Here is a 12,661-nt window from a genome sequence, read left to right on the forward strand (position 1 = left end):
CAAACATTGTTGTACAATTTGTCCTGAGTACACTGATACCCCATGTGTGGGGGGGACCACTGTTTAGGTGCATGGCTGAGCTCGGAAGGGAAGGAGTGCCGTTTTGGAATGCAGACTTTGATAGAAAGGTCTGCGGGCGTTATGTTGCATTTGCAGAGCCCCAGATATACCTAAACAGTAGAGACCCCCCAGAAGTGACCCCATTTTGGAAACTAGACCCCCCAAGGAACTTATCTAGATGTGTGGTGAGAACTTTGAATGCCCAAGTGCTTCACAGAAGTTTATAATGCAGAGTCGTGAAAATAAAAAATATTTTTTTTTTCCACAAAAAAAGATTTTTTAGCCCCCAAGTTTTTATTTTCACAAGGGTATCAGGAGAAATTGGACCCCAAAAGTTGTTGTCCAATTTATCCCGAGTACGCTGATGCCCCATATGTGGGGGTAAACCACTGTTTGGGCGCACGGCAGAGCTCAGAAGGTAGGGAGCACCATTTTACTTTTTGAGCACAAAATTGGCTGTGGCGTTTAGAGACCCCCTGATGTACCTAAACAGTGGAAACCCCCCAATTCTAACTCCAACCCTAACCCCAACACACCCCTAACCCTAATCCCAACCCGATCCATAATCCTAATCACAACCCTAACCCCCAAAACACCCCTAACCCTAATCCGAAAGCTAACCATAACCCTAATCAAAACCCTAAACCCAACACCCCCCTAATCCTAATCTCAACCCTAACCTCAAAACCTAACCCTAATCCCAATACACCCCTATCCTTAATCCCAACCCTAGCCTTAACCCTAATCCCAAACCTAACCCTAATCCCAAATGTAACCCTAATGCCAACCCTAATCCAAATCCTAATCCCAACTCTAACCCTAACTTTAGCCCCAACCCTAGCCCTAACCCTAACTTTAGCCCAAACCCTAACTTTAGCCCTAAACCTAGCCCCAACCCTAACCCTAACTTTAGCCCCAACCCTAGCCCTAACCCTAGCTCTAACCCTAATCCTAGCTCTAACCCTAACCCAAGCTCTAACCCTAAGGCTATGTGCACATGTTGCGGATTTTGCTGCGGATCCGCAGCGTTTCCGCAGCTATGGGTCCGCAGCAGTTTCCCATGAGTTTACAGTACAATGTAAACCTATGGGAAACATAAAACGCTGTGCCCATGCTGCGGAAAAAAACACACGGAAACGCAGCGGTTTACATTCCGCAGCATGTCAATTATTTCTGCTGATTCCGCAGCGGTTTTACACCTGCTCCATAATAGAAAACCGCAGGTGTAAAACCGCAGTGGAATCCGCACAAAAACCGCGGTACATCCGCGATAAATCCGCAGGAAAAACGCAGCGTTTTGGTCCTGCGGATTTATCAAATCCGCTGCGGAAAAATCCGCAGAGAACCATTCTGTGTGCACATATCCTAACCCTACCCCTAACCCTAACCCTACCCCTAACCCTACCCCTAACCCTACCCCTAACCCTACCCCTATCCCTAACCCTACCCCTATTTGGAAAATAGAGAGGAAGAATTTTCTTTTGCCGGCCGGCAGATCATGGCGGGCGCACTGCGCATGCGCCCGCCATTTTCTTACCGGAGCAAGAAGCCGGCGGCCAGCAGAAGAAGCAGGAGGACCCAGGGACACCGGTAAGTATAACAGGGTCCCCGAATACCACTATTTCTCTGTCCTCTGATGTGCGATCGCATCAGAGGACAGAGAATGACATCGCTTTTTTTTTTTTTTTTGCGGTCGCCGGTAAACAGTTAATTACCGGCGATCGCAAAACAGGGGTTGGTAAAAACCGACCCCGATCATGTTCTTTGGGGTCTCGGCTACCCCCGGCAGCCGAGACCCCAAAGAACATCCGGGTGCCGGTCGGACGAAGGAATTATTACCGAAACGCGCGTCGGGGCGCGTGTGCACGCTGATTCCAATCCCATAAGGTACTTCTTATGTCCGGACTGATATATGTATTTTATCCCCCTTTTTTGATCTCTGGTATAGCTGTGTTATAGCTGTGTTATATCCACGCTACATCCACGTTGTTGTATTCACGTTGCCATTCCCTTCCCTTTTCTTTAGTGGCACAATGAGTTCTTTATAGGTAATTTCTACCATGTCATGGTGATTTTGTGATATTTTTCACAGGTTTTTGTCATTACTATTTGATACACTTTTTTGGGACGTCTATGTTTTATTACATAAACTAGCCCCTTCTCTCTCTTTTTTTGCTGTGGCACTTATGCACTTTATATATCCCCTCTAGGTTAGTTCCTGGTATTACACAGTGTTCCATCACAATTTTTAAAAAATTGTTTTTACAGCGCTCTATCATATTTTTTAATTAATATATATTTTAATGAATATTTCACTTTCTTAAACGGCCTGAGATCATTTTTTGCTTACCTTTATTCCGGACATATGGCATATATATAAATATTAAACCTCTTTTGTATAAATTGATTATTTTGTACCTTTTTGGTTATATCATGTTGCACTTTCTATATAATTTGTGTAATAAATTTAAAAAAATTATTTTTGTATATTGACTTGCTACTACCCTAATAAAGATACACTTATATGAATTCCTTGGTTGTATCTCTCTCTTTTCTTAGTTTCTTTTTCCTGGGTTTGGTGTTTCCAAATGCAACGTGAAGCCTGCAGACCAATCCATCTAAGTCTGCATTCCAAATGGCGCTCCTTCCCTTCCGAGCTCTGCCATGCGCCCAAACAATGGTTCCCCCCCACATATGGGGTATCAGCGTACTCAGGACAAATTGGACAACAACTTTGGACAACAACTACAGCTGATTACCCGGGCCCCTGCAATATCCCTCAAACTAGGAAAACCCTGTCTGTCCCTCTCCCAGAGTTTACACTGAAGGTGTGCATGTCTGGGCCGCCAGGCCTGACCCTGAGTCCTGTTTCAGTACTAAGCTGAAACCTCCACCCGCCACCCAGTGATAAGACCTCTCGCCAACCCCTACAGAAAGCACAGACAGGGAAAACTAAAAAACGCACCACGCCTCAGACACACAGGAAAACACTATAATGTGCACAGGGCAAAACAATACAAATATAGGAAGGAGAAATATAACGAAGGATAATACACCACCAGATACGATATTTCCTCTCCTAGACCACCACTTCAGACCGAGATCACCAGGCACAAGACACAAGCTATAATCGGCGACGCCCAAAGCCCAGCAAAATTATTTAAAGGCAATGGGCGTGACTAAGCCTCCAACCCAAGTACCAGCCAGATTAACCCCAGACAATCTGGATCAATCTAGCCGGCGCCACTGAGAATATAGTGGACGAATGAGGAATTACCTCTGTCTGTCGGACGCCCTAGTGTGAACAGCGTCCAACATGACAGTTGGCCACCAGAAGAATCAGCTCAGGAACTATTGTGTCTTCTGTTCCCCCCTGTGACCAGCCAACTTGGAGTCATGTACCAACTTGAGGATCTGCAGACGGACGACCTCAGGGACGTAGATACGTCGATCTCTGAACCACATGCCACCCTTAAAGACAAGATTAATATCCACAGGTGGGTTGGCCAGAAATACATCACCGTCATAGGCCTCCCTGCACTCCTTCCACAAGTCCTGATCGTGGATAACTCCGATGAAATTGGCATCAGATAGAATGGTCTTGGACGGGGCTCCAGGTACGGAATCCGCAGCATGGATTCGGGATAAAGCATCAGCCTTCCCATTACGAGAACCTGGACGGTACGAGATAACAAAATTAAATTGATTTAAAAATATGTTCCAACGAGCCTGACGAGGAGAAAGACATCTAGCGGATCTAAGGAACTCTAAATTGCCATGGTCAGTTAGCACTATGATCTGTTGTGCAGCTCCTTGCAGATGATGCCTCCATTCTTTGAAAGCCGCAATAATAGCCAGCAATTCCTTGTCTCCCACGTCGTAATTCTTCTCTGCTGAGGTTAGTCTACGGGAAAAGAAAGCACAAGGATGTAGCAGACCCTTCTCTCCAGTTCTTTGGGAGAGAATAGCCCCCAAAGCATTTTCAGAAGCGTCCACCTCCATAATGAAAGAAAGTGTTGGATCTGGGTGTATCAACAGCGGTGCTGATGTGAAACAGATCTTAAGCCGATCAAAAGCTTCTTGAGCCTGTGGTGACCACTTAAAGGGCTTTTCCTTCTTTGTCAAGGAAGTAATGGGACGGACAATATCAGAAAAATTTCGAATGAAGCGTCTGTAGAAATTTGCAAAACCAATAAAACGTTGGACCTCCTTAACGTTCTTGGGTACCGGCCAGTCAAGGATAGCCTGAATCTTACCAGATTCCATATTCAGCCCCTGGGGAGAGATGATATAACCTAAGAACTGTATCTCAGAATGATGGAACTCGCATTTCTCCGGCTTAATATACAGATGGTTCTCTTTCAGACGTCTTAAAACAGTTTTGACATGTTCTTCATGTTCCTGTAGAGAGTCAGAATAGATTACTATATCGTCCAAATAGATCACTACAAACTGGTCCAACAAATCTCTGAAAATGTCATTTGCAAGGTGTTGAAATGTTGCAGGGGCATTACAAAGCCCGAAGGGCATCACGAGATATTCAAAGTGTCCATACCGGCATCTGAATGCTGTCTTCCACTCATCCCCTGGATGAATACGCACCAAATTATAAGCCCCACGAAGATCCAGTTTAGAGAACACCTTAGCATGGTGGACTCTTTCCAGTAATTTGGGAATCAGAGGCAAAGGGTAACGGTTTCGTACGGTTACCTTATTGAGTTCCCGATAGTCAACACAGGGTTTCAGGGTCCCATCCTTCTTCTTTACAAAAAAGATAGGTGCCCCTGCTGGTGAGGAAGAAGGATGTTTGAAGCCTTTGGCCAGATTTTCATCAATATACTCCTTTAAGGCTTGAAGCTCAGGTGCCGCCAAAGGGTATACTGTTATGATCCCAATGGCAAGGATCTCAGAGATTACAGCAAAAGTCTGCAAACATAAATACCAGCTCATAGGGACGTGGTAACTAGGCTGACCATATACCTGATCCTAGCACAAACACTAACAGTAGCCGGGGAACGTGCCTACGTTGATCCTAGACGTCTCGCGCCAGCCGGAGAAGTAACTAACCCTGTCAGGGAAAATAAGACCTCTCTTGCCTCCAGAGAAAAGACCCCAAAGTAATACAAGCCCCCAACAAATAATAACGGTGAGGTAAGAAGAAAAGACAAACGTAAGAATGAACTAGATTTTAGCAAAGAGAGGCCCACTGACTAATAGCAGAAAATAGTAAGATGACTTATATGGTCAGCAAAAAACCCTGCAAAATATCCACGCTGAATATCCAAGAACCCCCAAACCGACTAACGGTGAGGGGGAAGAATATCAGCCCCCTAGAGCTTCCAGCAATATCAGGAATCACATTTTGTACAAGCTGGACAAAAATATGAACAAAGCAAAATAACAGAAAATAAGAAAGCAGGACTTAGCTTATCTTGCAAAGAACCAGGACCTGAAGACAGGAGCAAACAGAAATTAACTGATTACAACGATGCCAGGCACTGGACTGAGAATCCAGGAAGTTTAAATAGCAACACCCCAGGCCTAACGAAGCAGGTGAGTACCAACCTGGTAAAAGACAATCCAAGTGCCAAATCACTAGTGACCACAAGAGGGAGCCAAGAAGTATAGTTCACAACAGTACCCCCCTTTAAGGAGGGGTCACCGAACCCTCACCAAGACCACCAGGGCGACCAGGATGAGCAGCGTGGAAGGCACGAACCAAATCGGCCGCATGAACATCAGAGGCGGCCACCCAGGAATTATCCTCCTGACCATAGCCCTTCCATTTGACCAAATACTGAAGCCTCCGTCTAGAGAGACGAGAATCCAAGATCTTCTCTACCACGTACTCCAACTCGCCCTCAACCAACACCGGAGCAGGAGGCTCAACAGCAGGAACCACAGGCACAACGTACTGCCGCAACAAAGACCTATGGAACACGTTGTGAATGGCAAACGACACCGGAAGATCCAAACGAAAAGAAACCGGGTTAAGAACTTCCAAAATTTTATAAGGACCAATAAAGCGAGGCTTAAACTTAGGAGAGGAAACCTTCAGAGGGAGATACCGAGAAGACAACCAAACCAAATCCCCAACACGAAGTCGGGGGCTCACACCGCGGCGGCGGTTGACAAAACGCTGAGCCTTCTCCTGTGACAACTTCAAGTTGTCCACCACATGATTCCAAATCTGCTGCAACCTATCCACCACGGAATCCACCCCAGGACAGTCAGAAGACTCAACATGACCCGAGGAGAAACGAGGATGAAAACCAGAGTTGCAGAAGAATGGCGAAACCAAAGTAGCGGAACTAGCCCGATTATTAAGGGCAAACTCCGCCAATGGCAAGAAGGTCCCCCAATCATCCTGGTCCGCAGAAACAAAACATCTCAAATAAGCCTCCAGTGTCTGATTAGTTCGCTCCGTTTGACCATTAGTCTGAGGATGGAAGGCAGATGAAAACGACAAATCAATGCCCATTTTAGCACAAAAAGATCGCCAGAATCTGGACACAAACTGGGATCCTCTGTCGGACACGATATTCTCCGGAATGCCGTGTAAACGAACCACATTCTGAAAAAACAAAGGAACCAGATCGGAAGAGGAAGGCAACTTAGGCAAGGGTACCAAATGGACCATCTTGGAAAAACGATCACACACCACCCAGATGACAGACATTCCTTGAGACACCGGAAGATCAGAAATGAAATCCATGGAAATGTGTGTCCAAGGCCTCTTCGGGACGGGCAAGGGCAGAAGCAACCCGCTAGCACGAGAACAACAAGGCTTAGCCCGAGCACAAGTCCCACAGGACTGCACAAATGACCGCACATCCCGTGACAAGGAAGGCCACCAAAAGGACCTAGCCACCAAATCTCGGGTACCAAACATTCCCGGATGCCCTGCCAACACCGAGGAATGAACCTCGGAAATGACTTTGCTGGTCCATTTATCAGGAACAAACAGTCTGTCGGGTGGACAAGAGTCAGGTCTACCAGCCTGAAATCTCTGCAACACACGTCGCAAATCAGGAGATATGGCCGACACGATTACTCCCTCTTTAAGAATACCAGCTGGCTCCGAGACTCCAGGAGAGTCAGGCACAAAGCTCCTAGAAAGAGCATCAGCCTTAACATTCTTCGAACCAGGCAGGTACGAGACCACAAAGTCAAAGCGAGAGAAAAACAATGACCAACGAGCCTGTCTAGGATTCAGGCGCTTAGCAGACTTGAGATACATCAGATTTTTGTGATCAGTCAAGACCACCACACGATGCTTAGCACCCTCGAGCCAATGACGCCACTCCTCAAATGCCCACTTCATGGCCAACAACTCCCGATTACCAACATCATAGTTCCGCTCAGCAGGCGAAAACTTCCTAGAGAAAAAGGCACATGGTCTCATCACAGAGCAACCAGAGCCTCTCTGCGACAAAACAGCCCCAGCACCGATCTCAGAAGCATCCACTTCAACCTGAAAGGGAAGTGAGACATCAGGCTGGCACAAAACAGGCGCCGAAGTAAACCGGCGCTTCAGCTCCTGGAAGGCCTCCACGGCTGCAGGGGCCCAATTAACCACATCAGAACCTTTCTTGGTCATATCCGTCAAAGGTTTAACAACGCTAGAAAAATTAGCGATAAAGCGACGGTAGAAATTAGCAAACCCCAAGAACTTCTGAAGACTCTTAACAGACGTGGGCTGAGTCCAATCATGAATAGCTCGGACCTTGACTGGGTCCATCTCCACAGCAGAAGGGGAGAAAATAAAACCCAAAAAGGAAACCTTCTGCACTCCAAAGAGACACTTTGAGCCCTTCACAAACAAAGTATTATCACGCAAAACCTGAAACACCATCCTGACCTGCTTTACATGAGAATCCCAATCATCCGAGAAAACCAGAATATCATCCAGATAAACAATCATAAATTTATCCAGATACTTCCGGAAGATATCATGCATAAAAGACTGAAACACTGAAGGAGCATTAGAGAGCCCAAAGGGCATCACCAAGTATTCAAAATGACCTTCGGGCGTATTGAATGCAGTTTTCCATTCATCTCCCTGCCTAATGCGCACAAGGTTGTACGTACCACGAAGATCTATCTTGGTGAACCACTTGGCACCCTTAATCCGAGCAAACAAGTCTGACAATAGTGGCAAAGGATACTGAAACTTAACAGTGATTTTATTCAGAAGCCGATAGTCTATACAAGGTCTCAAAGACCCGTCCTTCTTGGCCACAAAAAAGAATCCCGCACCAAGAGGGGAAGAGGATGGACGAATATGCCCCTTCTCCAAAGACTCCTTGACATAAGAACGCATCGCGGCATGCTCGGGTACAGACAAATTAAATAATCGTCCCTTAGGAAATTTACTGCCAGGAATCAAATCTATAGCGCAGTCACAGTCCCTATGAGGAGGAAGATCACTGGACCTGGACTCACTGAATACATCCTGATAGTCACACAAATACTCAGGAACCTCTGAAGGAGTAGAAGTAGCAATAGACACCGGCGGAGAATCGCAATGAATTCCCTGACAACCCCAACTCGACACCGACATAGCCTTCCAATCCAAAACAGGATTATGGGTCTGTAACCATGGCAGACCTAACACGACCAAATCATTCATTTTATGCAGAACAAGAAAACGAATCACCTCCCGATGTTCAGGAGTCATGCACATGGTCACTTGTGTCCAAAACTGCGGTTTATTTTCCGCCAGTGGCGTAGCATCAATTCCTCTGAGAGGAATAGGAATTTTTAAAGGCTCCAGGACAAAACCGCAGCGCTTGGCAAACGACAAGTCCATAAGACTCAGGGCAGCACCTGAATCCACAAACGCCATAACAGGGTAGGAAGACAATGAACAAATTAAAGTCACAGACAAAATAAATTTAGGCTGCAAATTACCAATGGAGACAGGACTGACAACCTTGGTTAGGCTGTTGTGATTCGGTTCGTGGGCTCCCCCGGTGGTCTCTTGTGGTACTGGTGTCCTGCAAGCTTTGCCTTCAGTTCACCTGTTCCTATTAGGATGTGGGAGTATCCTATTTAACCTTGCTCCTCAGTCATTCTAATGCTGGCCATCAATGTATCCAGAGTGATTCTGTTGCATGTTCCTGCTCCCAGTTTTCTGCTCAGCTAAGTTGGACACTTTAGTCCTTAAGTCTATTTTTGTATGTTTTGTCCAGTTTGCACTTATGTGAATCTCTGCAGCTGGAAGCTCTTGTTGGGCTGAAATTAACACTCCAGTGGCATGAGTTGTCACATGAGTTAAGGTAATTTCAGGATGGTGTTTTGAAGGGTTTTGCAGCTGACCGCGAAGTCCTCTGTTGTATCTTTCTGCTATTTAGTTAGCGGGCCTCTCTGTGCTAAATCTGCTTTCATACTACGTGTGTCTTTTCATCTGCTCTCACCGTTATTATATGTGGGGGGCTGCTATCTCCTGTGGGGACATTCTCTGGAGGCAAGCCAGGACTGTGTTTTCTTCTACCAGGGGTAGTTAGTTCTCCGGCTGGCGCGCGGCATCTAGAGACAACGCAGGAATGCCCCCTGGCTACTTCTAGTGTGGTGTGTAGGTTTAGCATCGCGGTCAGCTCTAGTTTCCATCACCCGAGAGCTTGTCCGTTTATTCTATGCTTCTGATGTTTCCTTGCCATTGGAAACCATAACAGTATGGCCAGCCCAAATGTTTAATCTATAGGCTGAAGCAGGAGAGAAAAGGAACTGTGTGAAACCTTTTTTTTTTTTTTCCTTCCTCTGAAGTTGCACTCCAGCTCTAATTGCAGTCTCCTGTTTTCCTCTCCTCTTAACCCCTGAATGGCTCAGACTTTATCTGTTGAAATATGGATCCCCAGAGTCTGGCTACCAATTTGAATAATCTTGCCTCTAAAGTTCAGAATATACAAGATTTTTTGTTACATGCTCCTCGGTCTGAACCTAAAATTCCTATACCGGAGTTTTTTTCTGGAGATCGATCTTGTTTTCTAAATTTTAAATACAATTGTAAATTGTTTCTTTCGCTGAGATCTCATTCTGCTGGAGATCCTGCCCAGCAAGTAAAAATTGTTATTTCTTTACTGCGGGGTGACCTCCAAAATTGGGCATTTTCATTGGCACCAGGGGATCCTGCGTTGCTCAATGTGGATGCGTTTTTTCTGGCTTTGGGGTTGCTTTATGAGGAACCAAATTTGGAGATTCAGGCTGAGAAAGCCTTAATAGCCCTCTCTCAGGGGCAAGATGAAGCCGAAATATATTGCCAAAAATTTCGAAAATGGTCTGTGCTTACTCAGTGGAATGAGTGCGCTCTGGCGGCAATTTTCAGAGAAGGTCTCTCTGATGCTGTAAAAGACGTCATGGTGGGGTTTCCTGCGCCTACTGGTCTGAACGAGTCCATGACAATGGCAATTCAGATTGATCGGCGTTTACGGGAACGCAAACCTGTGCACCAGTTGGCGGTGTCTTCTGAAGAGGCACCACAGAGTATGCAATGTGATAGCTTTCTGTCCAGAAGCGAACGACAGATTTACAGGCGCAAAAATCATTTGTGCTTCTATTGTGGAAATTCTACTCATGTTATATCAGCATGCTCTAAACGAACAAAAAAAGTTGATAAATCCTCTGCTATTGGCACTTTGCAGTCCAAGTTTATTTTGTCTGTAACTCTAATTTGTTCGTTATCTTCTATTGTTGCGGATGCGTATGTGGATTCTGGCGCCGCTTTGAGTCTTATGGATTGGTCCTTTGCCAGGCGCTGTGGGTTTGATCTAGAGCCTCTGGAAGTTCCTATACCTTTAAAGGGTATTGATTCTACACCATTGGCTAGTAATAAACCACAATACTGGACACAAGTGACTATGCGTATGACTCCAGACCATCAAGAGGTGATTCGCTTCCTTGTACTGTATAATCTACATGATGTGTTGGTGCTGGGATTGCCATGGTTGCAAACTCATAACCCAGTCCTTGACTGGAAAACAATGTCTGTACTAAGCTGGGGATGTCAGGGAAATCATGGGGACACACCTTTGGTCTCCATTGCTTCATCTATTCCCTCTGAAATTCCTGAGTTTTTGTCTGATTATCGTGAGGTTTTTGAGGAATCTACTCTTAATTCTCTTCCTCCTCACAGAGATTGCGATTGCGCCATAGATTTGATCCCTGGCAGTAAATTTCCTAAGGGTCGTCTATTCAATCTGTCTGTACCTGAACATGCTGCCATGCGAGAGTATATTAGGGAGTCCTTGGAAAAGGGACATATTCGTCCTTCTTCGTCTCCTCTTGGAGCGGGGTTCTTTTTCGTAGCTAAAAGTGATGGTTCTTTGAGACCTTGTATTGATTATAGACTCTTGAATAAGATCACAGTCAAGTATCAATATCCTTTGCCATTGCTGACAGATTTATTTGCTCGCATTGAGGGGGCGAAGTGGTTCTCTAAGATTGATCTTCGCGGTGCGTATAATTTGGTGCGAATTAAGCAGGGGGATGAGTGGAAAACCGCATTTAATACGCCCGAGGGCCATTTTGAGTATTTGGTGATGCCTTTTGGTCTGTCAAATGCCCCTTCGGTCTTTCAGTCTTTTATGCACAATATTGTCCGTGAATATCTGGATAAATTTATGATTGTGTATTTGGACGATATCTTGATTTTTTCGGATGACTGGGAATCTCATGTTCAACAAGTTAGGAGGGTTTTTCAGGTTTTGCGGACCAATTCTCTGTTTGTTAAAGGTTCAAAGTGTGTTTTTGGGGTTCAGAAGATTTCTTTTTTGGGGTACATTTTTTCCCCCTCTTCTATTGAGATGGATCCTGTGAAGGTTCGGGCTATTTGTGACTGGACGCAACCGACTTCTCTTAAGGGCCTTCAGAAATTTTTGGGCTTTGCTAACTTTTATCGTCGATTCATAACTGGTTTTTCTAGCGTTGTCAGGCCTTTGACTGATTTGACTAAAAAGGGTGCTGATGTTGCAGATTGGTCTCCTGCTGCTGTGGAGGCCTTTCGGGAGCTTAAGCGCCGTTTTTCTTCTGCTCCGGTGTTGTGCCAGCCTGATGTTTCTCTTCCTTTTCAGGTGGAAGTTGATGCTTCCGAGATCGGAGCGGGGGCGGTTTTGTCGCAGAAAAGTTCAGATTGTTCAGTGATGAGACCTTGTGCGTTCTTTTCTCGAAAATTTTCGCCCGCCGAGCGAAATTATGACGTCGGTAATCGGGAGCTTTTGGCGATGAAGTGGGCATTCGAGGAGTGGCGTCATTGGCTTGAGGGTGCTAAACATCAGGTGGTGGTCTTGATTGATCACAAAAATTTGATTTATCTTGAGTCGGCCAGACGTCTGAATCCTAGACAGGCGCGCTGGTCGTTGTTTTTCTCCCGGTTTAATTTTGTGGTTTCGTATCTGCCAGGTACTAAGAATGTGAAGGCGGATGCCCTTTCTAGGAGTTTTGAACCTGATTCCCCTGGTGATTCTAAACCTACGGGTATACTTAAGGATGGGGTGATATTGTCTGCTGTCTTCCCAGACCTGCGACGTGCTTTACAAGAGTTTCAGGCGGATCGGCCTGATCGTTGTCCGCCTGGTAGATTGTTTGTGCCGGATGAGTGGAC

This window comes from Ranitomeya variabilis, chromosome 4 (genome assembly GCF_051348905.1).
Source record: "Ranitomeya variabilis isolate aRanVar5 chromosome 4, aRanVar5.hap1, whole genome shotgun sequence".
NCBI lineage: Eukaryota > Metazoa > Chordata > Amphibia > Anura > Dendrobatidae > Ranitomeya > Ranitomeya variabilis.